Genomic DNA, 22,973 nt, shown 5'->3' on the forward strand with positions numbered 1-22,973 from the left:
CAATTTAAAATGGGTGGTTGCATTTTGCACCTGTTTTTTTGGGATTATAAATATTAATTTAGCAGTAAAGAGATGACACATAGCAGGCAGAATAAGATGTTTCAATTTTTATATTTGCCCTCAAAACTTTAAAGGCTTAGCACAAATGGTGTTAGGAATTAATAGAGAGCCCTATTAATTTTAGCCTGGTTAATTTTAATGTTATTTTATTTCCTAATCTTTTAAATTGTCTTGAGAAATAGGCAAAGGAATAGATGCAAATGAGAGCTTTACACTGGGCATGAGAGCTTTGCACCGGGCAGCACTGGGGCTAACCTTAGGTGCCTGAGTCCAAAATTCCACAAAACCTCTGGCATTGACCACTTTTATTGCAGGTTTCTAATCCAGTGGGCATTTTCTCTGTTTGACTAATAATTCCCCAGGTTCCTACACTGATTTTGTTCCATCTTCAAACATTCCCATTTTTAGCAGCCAGATACATGCCTAACATGAATCACAGCCTGAAGGTGCCTGTCTCTCTCCACAGTTTAGGTAATGAGCCTACATGGAGTGGCTGCGCTTGTAACTTGAACCTCCCTGTGAAATGCTGTAATTAGATGGGATGAGTCTTGGCTTAAGTATTGCTTCACCTAAATACTTGAAGAGTTCAGTCTCCTGCATGTATTCAAAGAATGGACATCTCGTACATCCGTAAGAGCAAAGCTGTGGTAAAATGGTCTCAGCTGTTTTTTCTTTTTAAGGTAAAGTCAGAGGATGGGGTACCTGTCTTTTCCTTTAGAGCACTCACCCAAGAACTGGAAGACCTGACTTTCAGCCCAATGGATTTGAGATTTTTCTGCCTCTCAGAGGAGTTCCCTACCTTCTATGGTGTAAGCTAAATAGTAGGAGTATGCGTGTGGGGGGTGACTCCCAGTTTTGAAGACAAGTCATTGTGTCAAAAATAGTCCTTTTAAAAGAATATGTGAGGCTCTGCTCTGTCTTCTCAAACGATGAGTGTATGCATTTCGTATATTGGAATATGTAGTGCTGCAACATAGCAATGCAAATTAATTTCTAGGTAATATTGTGAAGTTCCTGTAGTGAATTTCACACTTAAACAGGATGGAGTATGAATTGTGAGAAATCTAACTGCTAAGCAAGTGAATTCTGTCTTGTGAGTAGGTTCAGATCTGTAACCTAAATTACAGAGATGGCAGGTGACTGATATTTTAACAGTTAATCCTGGTTTTATTTCTTACCTCTTTCCTAGAATCACAATCTGCTTTAACAGAAATAGCCCTTGTTCCCAGGCGGGAGCAAGAAGTCAATCAGTAATTCCTGCTTCGTGACAGGCTTTCAGAATAGTACAAACCCTGCATTACACAGAAAGAAACAGTAAACTTGTATGAATTTGCCATCATCTTCACAGGCTTGCTGGGAACATACTCCCGAGCACTTTTGATGCCAGTCAAGTGCCCATTTTCTATAGAATCAAATTTGTGCACGAAGTGAATTACAAGCATGCTCCACAACAGAGTGCCAGATGGAAGTCAACGCAGAGGGAGTTGGATCACTGATTTTCTATGTTAGTGCTTGATATGGTGGAGCTGCTTCACCTACTACAGCACAAATGGAAATTGTAGCCTAACAAAGACACTTGGATGACTAAATTCAGGCATTTAGATCAAACGTTTAAATGTCATCAATTGGATAATGTAGACCCTAGGAAATCATGTGAATGATTAATCTCTATGGCCTCATTCATATTTAAGTGTTGGGGAGATAACAGGTAATGTGCTAATTACTGGTGAAGGCAGATCATCAGTACACTATGGAAAAGATCTGCATGTGTAATTAGCAGACACTGATACTGTGGGTATGATAACTGATGGGATTCCTCTTCAGTCAGATATTGCAAATAATATGGGCAATAATGAGGACAACAAGATTTCAGTACATTGATACTTTTGAGTGTTTCTAGTGAAACTGAGCACTCCCTTGTGGTCCCTTTGGGCCCCATCCCAGCCCTGCCCAAAGCAAATTTAGACTGACTGGGTGTCTCATGCTACCTCCTACACATCCTCTCCCACTGCATCTAGTGAATGTTACCTCCCTCTTCAAAGTATGCTGGCTGGTTTTCATTTTTCTCTCCTGCCTAATTATTCAAGTGACCATTAGAAAGTAAAGCTGTTGCTTTTGCCTCACCTCTGGCTACCATGATCAATTTTGTTTACTGCTTCTTAAAACTGGGTCCAAGTCATTTTGGTCTGTTTCTGTACCCCAAACTAAATTTCCTTGCTGCCTCATGCAGAAAAAAATGTCTTCTCAGAAACACAGGAACAGCATTACTATCCTGTTATGTGTTTGAAGGTGCTTGTTCGCAGCAGTCAAGGTCTTTATGAATGAGAAGAGAAACAGGTGAGTTTTCCAGTCCCTGAAAGTGTCAGAGAGGAAGGGACCTCCCGTAGTGTTGCTGTAGTGTTTCCTTGTATAAAATACATGAGTAAGGAAGAATTACTCTCAATTTTACTGTGGCTTAAGACAGAAGCAGTGAGCAATCTCTGGTCCTAAAGGGCTGAGAAAGTAAACGAGGAGGAAACTGGGTGGGATGGGTCCTTGTAGACTAATTGTCTTTGTGAGTTATATCTGAAAAGTGTAGATGGTTTTAAGTGGAGGGATTATTTACATGACCTGTGTTCCAGTGAATGAACTGGGGTGAAATTTTAGGATATTTTTCAGGTGATGAAATCTAGTTCTGCTGGCATGAAAAGGCCAGATGGCATTTGCCTCAAGGTGCCTTTATGTTGCTTTACCAGTAACTGAAAACAGGCCTCCCTACCCCACTGCATCTCCTCTCTCTGTTACTGTAAAATGGGTCAACCTATAGCTTTTCAGCCACACACAGCTCATGGGATGGTTCAGATGTCTCTCCAGTGCTGTGTCTGTCATGGCTAACACCAAAACTGCTGTGGGGGAAGGCAAGCCAGCAGGGCTCGAGGGGCAGCATTCCACACTATCCGAGAAACATGTTGTATATCCAGCTCAGTGCATCCAAAATGTAAACCTTCTACCTAGAAAGCAGTTTTAAACTTTACGTGTGCTGTGTGTCTTGTAGCTCTCAGTTTTTCCTACAGGTGTTGGAAGGTTTAGTAGCTCCCTATTGATGCTTTGACAATTACCCATAAGTAATATAAAAAGAACATTTAGTACATATCAAAGCACTTGGTTCCATACCTCTTCAGACTATTTAGGCAAGACAGAGATTATATAATGCCAATGTAAAGCTATGAAGATAACAAATAGCAATAAAGAGTAGTGCTTTTACCTCTTGCTTCTCATAACTGTAATAGAAGGAATAGTCATAGGAAATGACAAATCATCAAATTAAAAATGATGATTAAAAATTATCACCTTTGAAACTGGCGCACAATAAATTGGCAGAACTAAGTGACATGAATACCACTGAGGGAAAAAATAATGAGGGATAAATAATGACTAGTAATGCTGTCTGACATTTATGATTGTGAGGCTGAAGATATGGAGGATGGAATTGTTGAAGAACTCTGGCATCGGTTAGCTAATAATGGTCTTGAATTGCAAAGTAATTCCCAGGAATGCACTGGTAAACAGTTGTCCACTTAAGGGCTTTTAAAGGCTTTATCTACTGCTCATCATAATACAGAATATGAACTTGGACCAGAGCCCCATCACATATGGTTATCATTTTCAGAATGACGGAGCATAGGAATGGTCTGGAGAATCACAGAATCATAGAATAGTTTGGGTTGGAAGAGACCTTGAAAGGTCATCTAGTCCAACCTCCCCTGCAATGAGCAGGGACATTTTCAACTAGATCAGGTTGCTCAGAGCCCCGTCCAACTGACCCTGAATGTTTCCGGGGTTGGGGCATCTACCATCTCTCCAGGCAACCTGTGCCAGTGTTTCACCACCCTCATTGTAAAAAAATTCTGCCTTGAATCTCATCTAAATCTACCCTCTTTTAGTTTAAAGCCATTACCTCTTGTCCTATTGCAACAGGCCCTGCTAAAAAATCTGTCTCCATCTTTCTCATAAGCCCCCTTTAAGTATTAAAAGGCTGCAATAAGGTCTCCCCTGGAGCCTTCTCTTCTCCAGGCTGAATAACACCAACTCTTTCAGCCTGTCCTCATAGGAGAGGTGTTCCATCTCTCTCTGATCATCTTTGTGGCTCTCCCCTGGACCCGCTCCAACAGTTCCATGTCTTTCCTGTGCTGGGGGCTCCAGGGCTGGACGCAGTGCTCCAGGTGGGGTCTCACGAGAGCAGAGTAGAGGGACAGAATCACCTTCCTCGACCTGCTGGCCACACTGCTTCTGATGCAGTTGGCTTTCTGGGCTGTGAGTGCACATTGCCGGCTCCTGTCCAACTTTTCATCCACCAGTACTCCCAAAATAAAAGAATTTCTGGTGAAGTAAACTCCAGAAATGTGGAGAAGCAGACACTTGCCATATGACACGGCAGCATGTCTTGAGGTAGGGAATGTATCCTGATGAACCACAAGAGAAGCGTTGTGCCCCCTGTCTCTAGCTGAGGAGCGTTTTGGGAGACAGTTAACAACAGTTGCCAGTTGAATTCTTTCAGGCACCAAGAATTGTGTGCCCTGAGGAAAGGATGTTAAATACAACAGAGCTATGGAGTTCACCACCTGTATCTGGTTGATGAGAGAGGTTGGCAATCTCTTAAACTATTAATGCACCTTGTTTCCAAGACTGTAAGAACAACTGTGTAGTTTCTGGTGTTTGATTTAATAATTTAAGAGTAAGGTGGACTATGCAGGCTTTCCAGGTCCTTTGCAATTGGTAGTAAGACTTCATTAAAAATTTTTTTGGGACTGCTGTGTCTGCACAATCCATAAATATTGTTTTCAGCTCTGCCCTTGAAATGTGTCCTGTGCAATGCTGGCAACGTGTTTTTTTTCCTGTCAGACACTTAATGACTTCAGCAATTTTAGACGTCTAAAAACCTGTTCTTTCTAGTAGGACTGTCACAGGAGTGTCCTTTAAGATTCAGTTCTCAGAAGGAGCAGACACTGGCTTAAATTTTCAGCTCCAGCAATGGATTTGTAATGCCTGTTTGATGAAAAGGATTTAGCAAACCTGGTCACTGTAGTCTACAGAGAGAAGTACAGCTAGGTGGTCTTCCTGCTTCATTATAGTGAACTAAAAATTACATATGAAATCTCTCAAATATGGACAAGGGACCAAAAGATATAAGCTGTTTAAATAGAACAAATTACTTGGAGGGGGTCGGAATTCTAGCATTAACTACACATTGGAAACCCCTGTATGGCACACCTCCAAATGCTGCAGTCTCCATTTTCACCAGCAGTTAGTATGATGACCTTCAGGGGACCTTTCTAGATCAATCTTGTTTGGGTAATGATACTGAAAAAAGGTGACACGTTGCTTTCCATTTTGCTCCACCATTGCTTGGTGCTTCTTTCCATAAATAGATTGTCTTTTAAGAATTCTCTGTGTGTGGATATTTTTCTGTTAATCAAAATGAAATTTTAGTCATTGGTTATTAATAAAGAGGTTTGAAAAGGTTTGGCTTTTTTTAATTTACAAATAATAAATCAGGTGAAGCTCTGTATTTGGTTTTCTTTCTTCCCCTATCTCCTTTCCAGGCTAAGTATCTTTCAGTTTGAGATTATTTTTTTTTTTTTTTCTTAAGGACACTGCAGCGCACCTGTCAGGAGATACATATATCTATGTGTGTGTATAAATAAAGTAATACATTTCCAGCACACTGTATTGAAAATAATATGATTTCCCCAAGAAGTGATTTGAGTTGACCTGACTTCTTAGTTGCACCATCATATGTATTGCTGTGTTCCTCAACACTGGCTGCAATAATATTTACAGTCGAATGAACTGTTGAGGTCCTTCAAGCCCCTTGATTATCACTGCTTGACAACTTAAGGATTGCGTCAGAGCCAACCAGCACTGAAAATGTTATGCCATGTGAATGGCCAGTGACATGTAAGTTGCCACTGATAGGACTAGTTACACAGACTTTTTATTAATTGTTATCCAGATATTCTGAATACTAACTTTGACATTTGGGTACAGGAATATAAATACTTGGGTGTGTTAAACTTTGAATATAAAGATTGATGTCAATAGGGCAAAGCAGCACTGGCTTGCCTTAAAGATCTCTGTGCAAAGTGTACCTTATGGAGTGGAATAAGAGTGGCCCCCTTGGAAACTCTAGTTCCTTTTAACAGATTAGTAAGAAAATATCTTCTAGAAGCATCTCTTGAAGTGAAAACTTTAATTTGAATGAGATTTTTGAAGTAGTGGACAAGTAGCAAAAATTAGATCCAAGCCTGTATTTATGCAAGATTTTGTTTCTGACAGTTTGTATTTTTCAGAAAAAGATAAGCACTTGGCACTATTCAAATATTTAAGCTAGGACTTGTGGACTTTTGGGGATGATCCTGGTGGGGAAGCTGAAGAAAAATTAAAAGTTAGTAGCTTTAGTTTTAATGTTTGTCTAATTAATTTTGACTTTTCTGAATATTGTTCTTTAAAACAAAAACCTGTGGAATTCATCATCTGAATGCCATTCACAGCACTAACATCTTCTGACGGCCACTGCGTAGATGTACCTTTATGTTACAGTGACAGCTACTCCTTGCTGTCACTGATTTGAATTACAAATGTATATCCTTCATGGGCGTGGTTTCTGTTGAACACACTACATGATTGCATACCAAGCCTTTAAAATCTTTGCCATTTCCATAATAAATGCCTATTTTTATTTTTTAACTAAAATAGAAAAGGCATGAGAGAAGTTTAAATAAAATGGAAAAAAAAAAAAACACTTAAATGGGTTTTGAACTTACAGAATCAGAAAATGGTCAGGGTTGGAAGGGACCACTGGAGATTATCTGGTCCAACCCCCCCTGTCAGAGCAGGGTCACCTACCACAGGTTGCACAGGACAGCGTCCAGGCGGGTTTTGAATGTCGCCAGAGTCGGAGACTCTACCACTCTCTGGGCAGCCTGTTCCAGTAAAGTTCCTCCTCATGTTTAGATGTAACTTCCTATGTTCGAGTTTGTGCCATTACCTCTTGTCCTATCACTGGGTACCACCGAAAAAAGACTGTTCCCATCCCCCTGGCACCCTCCCTTTAAGTATTTATTAGCATTGATAAGATCCCCTCTGTCTTCTTTTCTTTAGACTAAAAAAATCCCAAGTCCCTCAGCCTTTCAGTTCCAGTCCCCTAATCATCTTTGTAGCCCTTTGCTGGACCCTCTCCAGCAGATCCCTGTCCATCTTGAACCGGGGAGCCCACCTCAGGTTGGGCAAGTATCTTTGCCAGCATGATCAGTGGCAGTCCTGTTCCATGCTGTGACGAAACCAGGGCCTTTTCTCACTGTGACTCACAGTCCCATATTATTATGCTGAAAGTAATGCATCAAAATTGTATTACTCCAAATAACAGCACTTCTAGAGATAAAATTTAAAAAAACTCACTAGAAATCTAACCTGCCCTTTTTATTTAGGTGCACAATGTGTTTCTGTGCAGTAGGACCCCACAGGAGAGTGCAGTGCAATTGTAGCATGATTTTAATGATTTTTGAGTATTTGTATTTTGACAAACCAAAAAAATGCAAGTCTGATTTAAAAAATCCTACTTTCAGATGATGCATGTTTAAATTTGCCATTAGATTGTCCATGCTGTTAAATACTTCAAAATTTGTTTTTTGAATTAGTCTTGTCTTTTTGTTTTCTAATGAGAGAAATAATTCTTATGAAATTTGATAAACAATGGCCCATAACTACCGAAAATCTTCAGTGAATAGAGGTGGCATTCATCTTTTCTTGATATTTAAACCTGTCAGGTCATTTTGTGTCTCAGTTCCGAATATGTAAAATGGAAATACTGATGCTTCTCTTTTTCTAAAGTGCTTTGATATTGCTAATGGAAAGCACTATGTGAAAGCTTGATATTAATATCATTATGTACTTATACGTCATGGAAGGTACTGCCAGTTGTGATTATTACTGCACGATACTCTGCTTCACTCAGGGGACACTGTAGTCATGATTTTTTTTAAAAATATTTCTATAGCAGATAATATCAACCTGCTTTCATGAAGACCTTTTTTTTGATTTAATTAGACAACGGCTAAATATATTGACCTCTCTATGTCACCAACTACTGCAGGTTTAAAATATGTTGATGATACTGTTCATGACCAAAAGTTTTAATTTGTTAATGAGTGAGGTGCATTCATGGTAGTGTGGGCTGGTTCCTGTGTATTGCTTTGATACTTTGTTTTTCTGCAGTTGAAAATTCAGAAATCTTGCGTCATTTCTCCAGAGGTGCAGTTTGTGATCTTAACAAGGTTTTCATTATGCTTACTCTTTTGATTCATTTGCTGACTTTGGTACGTTCTCCCATCTTTCATAGATTGGGGTGAGCCACATTTTTTCATCTGAATTATTCTCATGCTTCTGGGGTTATTTGGTACCTGAGTTCTGTAAATCACGCCACTCACTTTATAAGGCCAGTAAGTTCAGGCCTTCAGTGTGTGTAGTTTTCACATGTGAAATTGTAGCTTAAATCTATTTCCCAAATTTCTTAGGCATTTGCTATATTTCAGCAACAGGTCCTGGTTTTTTTTTTTTTGTTTTGGTTTGGTTTTTTTTTTTATGTCGGGTTCTTATTGCTTATTTTATTCTTCCTTTTGCCTCATATAGATAAATTGTACTGATTTAATTATTCCAAACAAACCTGTTAATAGAAGTTATTGAATAAGCACTAAATAAAGTCACTTTGTTCATTGCTAATAGTAAACATTCAGGGCATGACTGACTGCTTTTTTTAGTTCACCTTTTTGTTAAAAGAGATAAAGGTTATTTTCATCTCTAGCATTTGCTGGCTGATCACTGTGTTCCATGTCAGTGAGAGGCTTGAATAATCTCTTTGAAGGCAGCATTGAGGCAGAGAATTAGCATTCTCTCCAGCTGGACTCCACTGCACACAGGTTGGTTTCTCATTTGTCGTGGCAGTGTTTTCATTAGGTCAGCTGAAAAACTGCCCTTCTCTCCTTCAGAATGCAAAATGAGTAGGGAATAGAGGGAAATAAAATTATAGAAATAAATTTTAGATAATGTGTTTCAATTAACCACGAAAGCATTGACATTTAATCTTATACAAGTTTTAATAATTCGCATGTGCATACATGAAACCATTTCAGACATGTTGAGCTTTCTTATGTTTAAATGAGGACAGTGTGTGGCTCACCAGTTTGAAATAAGACTGCTCTCACTGGACCAAAATTAAGCTTCACTTCTAAATATGTAGAATCAAAATGCAGATGGTTGAGTTCAGAGATTCTAAAATGTTGTTGCAGATGGACCTACCAATGGAGATGCTCCCTGTTATTTTGGAAACTGTATGCTGTAGTTAATTTTTCCTTGCATCTTCGTAGAATCATAGAATAGTTTAGGTTGGAGGGGACCTTAAAGATCATCTAGTTCGGCCCCCCTGCCATGGGCGACGACACCTCCCACTAGACCAGGTTGCTCAAAGCAACATCCAGCCTGGCCTTGGACAGTTTCTAGGGATGAGGCCTCCACAACTTCCCTGAGCAACCTGTTCCAGTGCCTCACCACCCTCATAATGAAAAATTTCTTCCTAATAAGAAGGTCTAGATCTTCCAAGCCTACATTTCTTACCTTTAAGGTTTGTATTACAGTTTATTAAAGTTTCTTCAGCTTTGAAAGAGTGTCTTAAGAGGTGTTTCCTACTAAATTAGTAGAACTGCTGGTCCCAAATTCTGTGTCAGTATCTCTAAATGGTTTGAGATTCAAGATGTGGATTATGTAAGATGCGTACGTTTTCAACAGTTATTGCTCTTCAATTCTTTAGAAGTGCAGGAAAGTACAGTGTGTATGAGCATATATTATATATATATAGACACACACACATACACGCATATATATAGCTCCTTTGGAGAAGCATCTTTTAACCTAGCTTCTTGAAGCTGGAGGGGAAAACTCACGTATAGTTAACAACTGAAATTCACTTTGGATGGTAGGCAAACCCACAGATGTTTTGTGTTGGATTTATAGCTTACCCTCTTTTTGTGAACGGCAGAAAATAAGGATGAATTCTCTATATGGAGTGAGATTAGATGGCAAGCTAGATGAGGAAATGAGAAGATTTATCACCTCTCTTGATTCTCTCCATCCCTCCAAAGTTGCTAGCCACATGGACAGATTTGGAAACAGGGAGGTTTGACAGAAATTTTGATGGGATCATACAGAAAAGTAAATAATAAAGCTGTAGTCTTTGCTGGCACAACAGTAGCGTAAACTTTCATTGCAAAATACTAACTTCACTCTTATGTTTTATGTAAAATATTGATACTTCAATTCTGTTGTTTTTTTTTTAATTAAAAACAATGACTAAAATATGGAGGTTGAAATATATGTCCCTATGAATATGAAACTGGTAATATCCTTATTTAGCCAATCTATACTTAAAAAGTTCAGTTAGAATATCCTGTTTCATTAATTTTGTTGGATATTTTTGGTTTGAAAATAAATACTGTACATACAGAAAAAAGTACACAGAAGCATAGTAAGAATGACAGATGACTAAGGAAGACCAGATAAAATAAGAAATTTATAGTGTGTTCAAATTTATTTGGAAAGACTTCTCTTAAAATTAATTTGTCTCTCTATCAAACTGTTCCTTCCAGTGCTTCCTGAGTTCTTATTTTCAGTAAAACAATTACTTGCTAGAAATCCAATGAAGTAATATTTTTGCATTGGTGTTAGAAAAAAAAATTCATCTTGGTGTAGCCTGTGCCTTGGACGTGTTCAAACAAAACCATGATCTCTATCACATGCTGGATTTTAATAGCATAAATACTTCAGATTTCTAAATTACATAAATAGTGCAGGCAATTGTCGGCCTTGGAAATAACTCTTATGCGCAGCTGGTGGATAAGAAGGAGTTGTTTATTTTGGGTGATAAAATTCCCATAATGGAGAAAAAATTAATGTTTTGCTGTCCTATTTTTATGTTTCTGATCAATTCTCTTTGCACAGTAAAAATATGGTTCAGTTTCAGATTTATGATAGGTTTTGATCCCTCTCTTCAAGTTCTCTGATGTTACTATTTAATCCTTGGGAGTCAGCTACATGGCTTAGTATTGCTACCTTTTATTTAGCCATTTTTTAGTTTGGGATCATAACAAAACAGATGCCCCAAAAGTGTAAGATTCAGTGTTGGAGACTGAAAGTACACCTGGCTGCACAACGCTTGGCCTTCGCTGCCAGCTAGTTCTGCCCCAGCAATGGAAATGGGGACCAAGTTCTGCCATGGAAACTTCACAAGACCTCATGTTCTTTTCTTCCGTTTAAAAGAAAGGACACTGACAGGGGTAATACACTTTTATTTAAAAAAAGCTGCCTTAGATATCTAAAAATCTGCTGTTCTGATGTTGCTCGGGAGTGAAACTCAGGCATGCTCTGCTGTCCTTGGTAAGGCTTTATTTGTGCTTAGGTCTAAGTATTTGCTTGCCCTATCTATGCCGTCTGAGGAAGTAATCATCTCCTGTATACAAATACGTGAAGAATAATTTCACAATGAGAAAATATGTCTGATCATACGTTTTAAATATGCTACTTATAAGATATCAGAGGCTTTGCATTTAATAACAGTCTATTCTAAAGCCTGCTGGCTTTCCCAAGTCATTTCTCAGGTGAGACATGCCAGCTCCGGCCGTGGGGGAAGCACACGCCAGGGCCTGCGATTGGCGCCCAAGTTTGACCTCTGCTAAGTAAAGCCTGGTAATTATGGCATTGGTTGAATGCTGTTCAGTTCTTTATCACTGAATAAATGACTGCACCAGCAGTTCCAAAGGAAAACGTACTGAATGGAAAGCTTTTCGTAGCTAGAAAAAGAAACAATGTCCAGCAATTTTTCTATCTTTTAACCACAAATTACCATTTACATTTTCCTGAGGTCTCCAAAGGACAGGTTGTTGTAAAGACCTTTTGGACCATATTAAAATGGAAGAGGATCTTTTTTTGTTTAGTGGTTTTTTGGTTTTTTTTTTTTTTTTTTTTTTGATCCAACTAAGTCATTGGGCTTTATGCTTACAGGTGTTGTCAAAAAGTATGTCTGCCTGCAAGTCATGTTCCAGACTGTGGCTTTTGTGAATGCTAAGGCAAGTAAATAATCAAATACTCCAGCCACATAGAGAAGATTGAAACAGGACTGAAAAGAAGGTCTGAGACAAGAATTCCCAAAGAGCTTAAAGAATGCTTCAGCTAGGGTTCACTGGATTTTCTTTTGGCAGGCAGTAACCAAATATCATTTTAAAGCCTCATATGAAAAGAAAAAAACACATTAGAAAACCAGAAAGAGCTTTGGTTTTATACAATTGTGTGTGTGTATGTATTTTCATGTTTAACATGCCCAGACATGACTGATCATCACACAGTTTGTAGTGGGTTTCTTTCCTTTTGAAAACATAACCTTCAGTGTGGTCTGTAGACTATAGAAATATTATGTGAATGCTGTGTAAAATTAAAATACTGCAGTGCTACGATCCCAAGATTCATACAGCTGAACAGTGCTGGGTTGTTATGTATAATTTGACTGAGTTTTTTTTCTTCTAATTTTTCTTCTCATATTTGTTATTTTAGTTTGACACATTAAGGCCATGCAAGATAGCATGGTTGTAATTTATATTTGCAGGCTGCATAGTCCAAGTGTTTCTTTCTTATTTTGAATCTTTCAGCGTGTGTGTGTTAGTCTTGTTCAAGGACCTGACATCTAGCTGCTTTTCAAGGAATAGGATGGTTTACAGAAATGCACACCAACATGTTTGTGTGCCATTTTTTTTTGGTTGCTCGTGCTTCTGACCCCTTCTTCGGTGCACTTAGGAAGAAGAATGAAACACCAAATACAGGCCAAACTTTATGTATTGAAAATATAGCTTGTCGTGCAGTGAGAGAGAAATTGTCTATTTAAAGGCATAACTAGAATAAACAGTACTCTAGAATGCAATAGAAATTACCAGAAACAAAACAAGACTAAAACATAAATGATAGATAATAATAAAAGCTTTACAGTAATGTTATATGAGAAGGTAGGAAAGTGGAAGCAGTCGCAATCCTGAAACATTTCACTTGATAAAAATAACCTTTCTCACTAAGAGAGATTCTTCACTTCTAAGCATGGCATCATTTGCAGGTTCTTCCTGCTGTTTTATATGCTTTTCTTCTTTCTTTTATTTTTGTTTAAAACCAACATCAGGACTATTTCAATATCATTCTTGTAATGCAACTGGTGTACATTAGGGCACTGCTAGTCACTGTGTGACAGAAGTGTCATCCTAGGAGTTGTTTGGTGAGGAGGGCAGTGGGCTGCGAATGCAGACATGGTGCCATTCCTACTGGCACCACAGTCTCCGTATGTAACTTCAGGCATGTTATTTTAGTTAAGTTCTTTATATTTCAGTTCCTAGATATAAACATATAACTTCCTATGTATATATATAAGGATAATAATGGTTTAGGACATATAATGGAAGCGGCATGTGCTGATTATTCCTTACTTGAAGATAAAGTTAGTATTTAAAATGATTGTATAGTATGTTGTATACTTATAACCTGTGTATACTGACTAGATGTCCATTAGGATGAGGGTGCAAACTGCTGTTCAGAGGTGACTGTATGCTCATCATCTGCAATATAACACCAGAAGATAGTTACATATAGCCATACTGTCCAAGTAAATCAGCTCCTTTGAAAAACAGTGTATGTGGGTTAGCTTGGCATGGTGCCATGCTAACCCAGCTAACCTGTCTGCGACTTGAGCTATTATATGTATATATTCTGCGCTGAGATAGCTCTCCACAGGCTACTACAGCTCTGTGAGTGGCTAAAAGGACCAGCATGGACAACGTGCTGCATCCTGATATTTTCATTTACTCCTGAGGCACTGCTGGATCCTGGCTTATAGATGCAGACACAGTTGGGTTAGGCTGCCTAAGTTAGGCAGTCTACTTGGCATACATAGCCCATCCGGATGGCATGACCACGCTTTTCTGTTACAGTGTGATAAAGGAGCTTGGATACTGTGCTGTCTAAATGCTTTATCAGTCAGCTGAACTACATCTTGTAGTAGAGACTGTTGCAGACACCATGGCAAGAGGTGTGAAAATGGTCCCTGCCCTGCTGGTCTTACGGTACAACAGAGTGATAGCAACAGAGGTGGAAGGAGCTGCGGTGAGGAAGCAGGGTGTGAGCTGGCAATTGTCATGATCTTCCTGTAGTGTACTGAGTGTCCTAAGGAGATGACATACTTACACCATGAATGTGTAAAAAGAAAAAGAGGAAAAATAAATTTATAGGGAAGGGAATTAAACTGGACACTGGAGGACCAAGGAATCTAGAGAAAATGGTGCTTGTAGCAGAGAGGGAGTAGTTGCAAAAGCAGTCTTGATTTATGCTATGTATCTTTCTTTTCTGCTACTTTATTTTTGTTCAATACAATACAAAATTAATCACATATAGATCAAGGTTTTACTTGTCCTTAAAGCTTGCACTCTGTAGAATGAATTAAAACCCCCAAATTTTTAAAAGGGTGCACTAATATCAATATGCACTTATTACTTCCTCTGATGAAGGCCATAATCACTCATTTCTAGAAATACATTTTTAATAAACATAGCTGATAATATAGGAGATAAGTACAAAAATTAGAGTAAGTCTAAGTAGGTAGGAGATGGATATATTTCAAAAGTCTATCTAGAAGATGGATATGAAATAAAGCAGATGTTTTCAACTGCATTATGTACCTGTGGTAATGTCAGATAGCTCAGCAATGTCCTTTTAAAAACACCATTTCTACACTGCCACGTTCAATAAGATGTATTTTCCATGAGTCAGAATGCTGACAACTCTGTCAGAAACATGTATTCTAAAAATGACTGTGAGTTTATTAGGCATGATTCATTAGAAATATATATATTCTTATTTAAATAAATGTTTGTTACTATATGCAGTGGTCTTGCAGCAATCTTGATGTCTGGAATGAAATCGCGCAAGCAATTTTACCCTGCAGTTGCATTGCAGCTTGTTCTGGCTGTGGTAAAGATAAGAAGCCCCACACCAGCTATGATTTCCGTCTTGTCTTCACAGTCCTGGCAGATGGACTTTAATGCTGAGCAGGCTTGGAAACAAAATATTTGTTGTTAAATTGGGCAAAATAAACATTTTTCCCATGTTTTTTCAGAATCCACGTATTCAGCTGGCAGTGGCTACTCACTCTTCAGTGCTGATGATGCTTAGAGCATCTTGTACGCCTCACAACGTACAAACTACACACTGTGCCTCCTTTCAATGCTCTGGCCTCAGTAGACTCCACCAGATGTGTACAGTTGTGTGTAGCTAGTGCAGGTCGTGTGCAACAGGGGCATTCTTGGAGGCATCTTGGTTTGAGTGTGAGCTCCTACATTGCCTGAGCTATCTACCTCTTGCAAGTAGGATGCTGTTCTCTAGACACAGGGACAGAAGATACTGGAGCCTTGTAGAAAACTAGATGGTTATAAGAGGTATTTCTTAGAGTTTGCATTAATTAAAAAATTCTGCTTTGGTAAGGAGCGTAACAAAAAATTAAGTTTCTCCATGGCAGAATTCCATTCAGTTGGTCTTCGAATAAATTCAGTTCACTGTCCTTTTTTTCTTTAAAAAATCCTTTTATAACCAAAATGACAGGTAGTATTTTTAGATTACGTTGTTGGAGTGTAAAGTGTAATATTTACTTTGATGAACAATCAGAATTAAAAGCATATTAATAATTATCAAGTGTTTTGTCCCGTCCCATCCCCTGTTCCTCCCCTTACCTCTTCCCACTAGGGTATTTCTGGCAGAAATGGATGATAACTATCACATTATTATGTACAACCTCAGTACAGGAAAGTATGTCTTCAAATAAAGTGTACATTGCAGATTTAAATGAAAATATATGGAAAAAATAACAGATGTAAAAACATAGCTTAGCTTTTTAAAGCTATGTAGGCTTTCTCTACCTTAGTAGAGGAAAATAAAATCAAAAATAGTGGAAATGACTTTTCCTCCATTTCAAGATGGAAGTATGTACGCAGGCTAATTGCTTAAAATGTTTCTGCTGTGAAAGAGCATATGAAGGTTAATTCTGGAGCCACGAGCAGCCTGTGGATTCCAGCAGGTTGTACAGGTCACTGTAGGTGAGAAACTGATGGTGTGAAGTGCAATAAGCTGATGATTCTTTCTTTCCTCCTTGCCTCTCCCAAACTTGTTGATGTGCTTTGAAAAAATGACAGCATGGTCCAGTGGATTTCATTTTTATGTGTGCATTCATCTGCAGTGACAGCGAGGAGCCAAGCATCCTTTTTATTGTGTAATTTCAAAGTCTTTAATATCAATGAAGAAAAAGTAAATCTTTTCTTGCTCACATTTTCATTCCTGTAGGCTCTGGTGTAGTTTTATTGTAATAAAACTGTCATACAAGTGCCAGAACCAACCCTGCGATTCAGCCTATTTGTGTGCATAATGTATATTTTTTCTGGGCTAGTTTGGACAATGTTATCGAATGTCTTGCTATAAAAAAACTTGTCATTGTGTAAGCACAAGATAACTATAGGAGTGCTGCAGTAGCACTTGCTACTCTAGAGAGCAATAAAAAATAGTTCAGACGCCAAAGAGTTTGGCCCCACTTTGATTTGAAAGGGGAGTGGGGGAAGAAGGACCTTAATCCCTCAAGTGTGATTCAGCATCTCTGTGTCTATGTTTGGCATGATTTGGGATTCGGGTGTTGTGTGTGTGTGTCTCTCTCTATTAGCAGGGCTGGCTGGCTGCCAGTGCCTGCAAAAGTCAGTGTAGTTCTCTTTCTGGGGAGGTACGTGTGCTGCCTGTCTCCAGGGCACAGTGTCACGCACAGCTTCTGCTGGATGTCTACGCAAAGCTGCACCTCCTGGTGTCATGGGCCCTTCTTCCTCTCCATGTGCTAGACAGGATTTAGAAATGTGGTAACTGCCCTGGTGTCTTTCTAAGCCATTCTTGCCGTGTTGTACATTTGTTCATATTAGTTCATTTACTGCACGCTCAAGTTGTTATTGAATTATTGAACTTCTATGTAAATAAAGGTCTTTATGTGAGGGGAGATATCATGCTGTCAACATCTGCTGCAACCTGGGCTCTGTGATTTATGCCAGAGTCCTGGGACTATTTCAACTGGGGAGGGTTTGGAAAAGCAGCTGTTGAACAATGAACTAAATGAAACTTCAGCATATTTTCTCTACATCAGAAATACACAGGTTTCAACTCATGTCAGAATTCAGAGACAGATAGTGCATTCTTATTTAGAATATCGGCAGTTTCTTTTAACAATTAATATTGTGCTATGCTGGCTGTATTCTTATTACTATTTATTCCCAGCATTCTTTTTTTTTTTTTTCTTTTTTTTGCAAGGCAATGCGTGGTCTAAAATAGGAAGCTTTTCTTCAATAATCTACAAACTCATGGAGCAGTCAAAGAAGATATAGAGCAATAATTCTTGTAGAAAATACTGAGGGTAAATTACGTTCTCAGTCTCTAGTGACAAGTAGGCATCTGTTCTTTCCTTTGCCTTAAGAGATGTTACAAGGTGACAAGAGACATTACTGCTTCTTTAATAAAAATGCTGTTGAAAAGTCCTGGTGAGCTTCATCCTAGATCCTGCTTCTTCCACTTGCCTTTCAGTGATGCTGATGCGGTTTATTTCAAAGGCCTGCACAAACACAAGCAAAACGTACAGCCAAACATACCACAAAATGATATGAAAGTAAGTGAGGATCCATAGGGTAAGTAGAAGTTACAGTTACAAGTAATTTTTGTTGACTTGATATTGGCGTTGTCTCTTCTTTTATTCAGGAAAGAAATAGTTTCTCTTAGTATCTCTGGAAAATATTCAGGGCAAGTCCCACAGTTAATAACTGAGAAAAATGGCATAGTTTCCTGTCTTTCAGTTGGAAGATACATAGTAGAAGATTTTTTGTGCAAAGTAAATAGTAGCAAAAGTAAAACAAAACAAAAATTAAAAATCACTGCAAGGTATGTTTTACCAATATGTTTTTCAGGATGGAAAAAAAACAAACAACCAAACCCTGAAATATTTCTAACCAAGACTTATCTGATTCTCTTTTCACTGAGCAAAAGTAGATTTTATTTTTTATTTAATTCAGATTCTAAGGTTCCAAATTGAAATTCTTTGAGCTGAAACAGTTCTATTTGTATATATTTAAACTTGGGGAGGAGGTAAAAAGCAGACTGTTATGCATCTCTTGGATGACTAAGAGATAGCAATTAAAAGGTGTGAGAAATAATTTAGCGTGTATTGGGAAACTCCATAAGAGCAATTTCTATAAATTTCTATTAAACACAGAAGACTTAATATACAATTTTTTAAGGTTCAAATTGAGAGCTAAGCTAGTTAAACACTCTACAGTTAGAGTATCCAAGAAGACACTGCTGCAAAGCCTTGTATTATTCCTCAGCGTTATGGATGCTTTCAGATGTTTAACTAGACCTGTCAAGAATGCAGTACCATTCAACTCCCTTCTACAGCTATGATCTCTCAAGGGAGATTTTCAAGACAAACTTTGGTATAAGCAGTGTTTGAGGTGAGGAAAAAAAAGGAAGTAGATGTTTTGAGAGTAAAGTGACTTTATAAAAGTCTTCATATGTTTTCCTTTATCAATTCCAAATCAGTCATGATGAGCACAAGAAATTCCAGTTTTGGGCAGAATGAATTTTGGATTAGAAAGTCAAAGAGGAAGATGATGACTTTAGCAATAGCTGCAGTAGCTAGCTTTGATGTGCTCAGTACCTTAGCCCAATTGTTCAGGCCAAATTATAAGGCATTGTAGGCAACTTGATTGTTTTCTAGGGGAGCAGAAAAGGAAATGATCCATGTAATGGAGACCCCTAATCATTTTTAAGTGGATGAACAGGCTGGAATGTAACTATCAGAGGCAGCTGTGGCATATCAGGATTGATTAGCTTTGAGTCACCACTGGCTCTGCTAGAGTAATGAGGCTAACTCTGGCAGAACCACTTGGATGTCTCTGTACAGTTCAGGGGAAGCACATGCTGATTTGCTGGTAGGATACACACCTTGACTTTTTAGGAAATCAGCATGTACTTGGCCCGTTTCATTTCCTGATATTCTTTCCGTCTTTCCTTTTCCTGGGACTATGCAAAATGTTGAGTAGGACTATGTCAAAACAGTGGTGCTTTTGCAGCTCTGTTTTATGGCTTTAGGCAGTAGACTGCCTGGAATACAAGGCCATGTCTGCTACTTGGTCTCATCTAAAGCATCAGACAGAGCTAAAATATCTAACTTTAGGCTGTCAGTTTCCTATCCAGGTAACAGGCTGCTTAGTGGATTTCCTAATCCAAAAGGAAAACCATGATTTTGAAATAGCTTTGGTTTTGAAAGATGAAACTTCTTTTGGAATCAAAGCAATAGTATTGTTGATTGTAGTATGACACAGAAGATCAGAAGTTTAGGATTTCCATCTTAAGGATGCAGAAGGAGCAGAGCCAATCACAACAGGATTGTAACCTTAAAAGGATGAGAATTCATGACATACTAATTTTTTTCTTGGATGACATTGCATATACAGAACTGAGCTCCAGATTTTGTGATGCATCAATTAAAACTGAATTTAGCATTTTAATCTCTTGCTGTTTTTTTTGCTGGTTCCCAGCTGTCCTAGAGTCTCACTTATTTGAATACACTTAACTGAAAAAAATCTATTAAAAGCATTCCCAGTTTGAATGTGCCTTACTTTTAGCAATGAATCTGTCACCATGTCCATCTGAATCACAGCAAGTTTTTTCTCCTGTTTGTTTTCTGCTAGGCATAGCTTTCTTGGCAATTATCTGATTATGTGAATTTCACAAGTGTAGTTCGCTTGCTAAGAAATGCTGTGGTCTAGCAAAATGAGTTTCTGGTCAGAATTCTCTTAAAATCATACTGGATGGTCACGGGAGTTGGGGAGTTATTTCCCTCCCTAATTTTCCAAGATTGAAAAGACAATAGGTGCAGCAGAAATTAGATTTGAAAGAAACAAGGCCTGTGGGTTTGATTGTTGTGGTTTCCTTGATAAAAAAATTAAAATAAAAAATGAAAAAATGAACAAGCGGATTGGACCACTCAGACAAATGGAAATCAGCTTTTCCTGGGAGTTGACCATCCTTTGTTAATTGTTGACCAATCTTTGTTAATAAGTTGAATCATAGACTCATAAAAAGTATATTCAACCTCTTTTTTTTTTTTTTTTTTCATAAAAAATACGTAAGTAAAGGAAGTCGACCAGGAAAAAAAAAAAATTTTTTAAACAGCAGCCCTAAAAGTAAGTAAGCAGAGACACCTAAATGGTCTGTATAGATCTTGCTGTGTTGGTCCTGTAGCAGGCACTTTCTTAATATTTCGTAAACCATTTTGACCGTCTTGAAATTGCCATCCAAATAAAATCCTCATCATCTTCATTAGTGGTTTATTCCCCTGCTGCAGATGGTTTCATTTTTATTACAGGAAATCACTTCTATAGGGTACTCCATGGAGTAGTTGATACAGTGAAATGTGTAGCACACAGGATAAATTCCCTTACTAAAGCTTTAATTTACTAACTGTCAAAAAGTTGTTACTTCTTGAATTTCACTCTGACTAGAAAAGATACATTTTGCAGTGTGTTTGCTACTAAATTTCTTTGTAACTCATAGGCAAGTGCTGACTTGTTAAGGGCAATGAAACAAAACATTGCAAAAACTGTGCCGCTTTTTTTTTTCATCACCTGATTTATTTTGGAGGATTACCATGCAAGCGAAAATATAAGAAATTAATTTCTAGCCTAGTAATGAGGGACCTGAAACGGAACGGAGGAGCCAGTTCTCATTTGCAGTAAAAACAACTTCCGTCGTGCAAAGGGGCTTCAGTGTGAATAATGTTTAGTAACACGTTAAACACTGAGGCAATTCTCTTGATTTTTGGGAAGTATAAGCAGGTATCAAAGTCCATCAACCTCTAGAACATGGTCCATTTATAATTTTCTTCTCTAAGGCTGTTTTTGGCTTTTAGCCTACTAACTCGAGCAGTATTGCCAGATTTCATAAGCCATCCAGTTAGTCCAGGCCAAAGCTTACAGGAGGCATGAAGGTTTACCAGGCATGGTTCAGCCAGCTGTGAGGCACAACTCAGCCTTGACACAAACAGAATTGGAGTTTGACAGTGGTGTCTGTTGTCTTTTGGTGACATTAAAAGTGAAATAACTTTCTTTTAAAGTCGTTGTGTCTTACATAACGTTTGATTGTGAAGCTTAGCCTTAATATGTAACCATATATGTGTGCTCCTGCAATATATGATAAATCTAATCTAGATAGCAAATGATAAATCTAATCTAGATGCTGCACATCATATATATCATCAGCCTTGCAAGACAAACCAAACCTATGTTCCCTGCTTTCAAGGGACCATGCTGGGGAGGGCAAGGTTCAAAGCACCAGGCTTGAGAGGGCAAGAGTTTCCTAAGCAGTGTGCATCTGTTCTTGTAGTACTTTTGTGATATGGAAAGATGAGTTCATAAAATAAGGAGAGACCTAGGAGGACATGGTCACTGTTGAGGTCAGAGATTGGAAGTACAGTTAGTACAGAACGCTGTTTCCAGTTTGATTGGTGAAAATTTTGGCAGTCACTTCAGTCAGAGCAGAATTTGGCTATTATTTTGCAAGCTCTTATTGGAGCCCAGATGGAGGAACTGGGTTCTTTATTGGCACAGGCTTTCTAGAAATAACTAGACAAGTAAGAGAGAACCTTGTAACTTATAAATAGCATCACATAATGAAACCAACATTTATTTATCCTAATTCCTATTTTGGATGAGATTTAAGCACCAGAAGACTCTTTGAGACTTGTTAGAACCATAAAAAAAGCACTTGAATATCTGTAGCAAAGAATGGAATAAGGGCCAGGATTTTTTTTTTTTTTTTCTCCCTGTCAAGGAGAATGAGTAAGATCTGACCTCCTCAGAGATAGGAGAGGATTGGTGCAGTAGAAGGGACTGCCTCGACAATCTTCTCTGTGGAAGAGGAGATACATTTACTGAGTCCCATGTACTCCTGAGGTGGAGGGGAGGGAAGGTCCTTGGCCCAGGAGGAGTCTGTTCTACAGGAGCTCCTGGTCTGAGCCAGCCAGACTTGGGTACGGTGCTGTCTGTGGGAGAGCTCCTTTCTGGGAAGGTGCTGCAGAGGCCGTGCAGTCCACGGCAGTAATGACTAGGATGGCTCTGATGATGTTCCACAGCAGCAAATGTGTCCTCTCTTGAGGAGGCCAGTCTGCTGTAGACTTATCTGTCTTCCCTCCTTCTGGTATAAGGGGAAATTTTTTTGGGATGCAGATCGTTTTTTATCAGAAAATAAAATCAGTATTCTGTAGTGCTTTATTGCTTGTTCCTTCTCATTTTGTATCCCTTGTCCTTATTAAGAGGAGAAAGGATAGAAAGTAAAGTGAAGGTAAGTACTATTTTCCTAACCTGGTAGATGGTCAGGGAGTTCTCTGGGGTTTAAACTGGCTTTCTGCCCTCATGTGGGCACCCAAGTCAATTGCTGTCAACAAAGCAGAATGGATGAGACAGAAGGGAAAAAAAAAACCAAACCAACAGATTGGTCATTACTTGTAGTTAATTGGTATAATTCATGAACTTGCTTCTGAAAGCAGTCAGAACATATCTCCCCTCTAAGGGGTCAGAGCAAGCTAGAAGCCAGCTATTCTCTCATTAGCTTTGTAAGAATTTTCTTAATGTTTTGTGATTCATAGGCTAGAAAATACCCATTTAGTATTATCAGAATAACAGGTGCTTTATATGTTGCATGCACACAAACAAGCTACCGTGCTACTC

This window comes from Vanellus vanellus (assembly GCF_965231255.1).
Source record: "Vanellus vanellus genome assembly, chromosome: 1".
NCBI lineage: Eukaryota > Metazoa > Chordata > Aves > Charadriiformes > Charadriidae > Vanellus > Vanellus vanellus.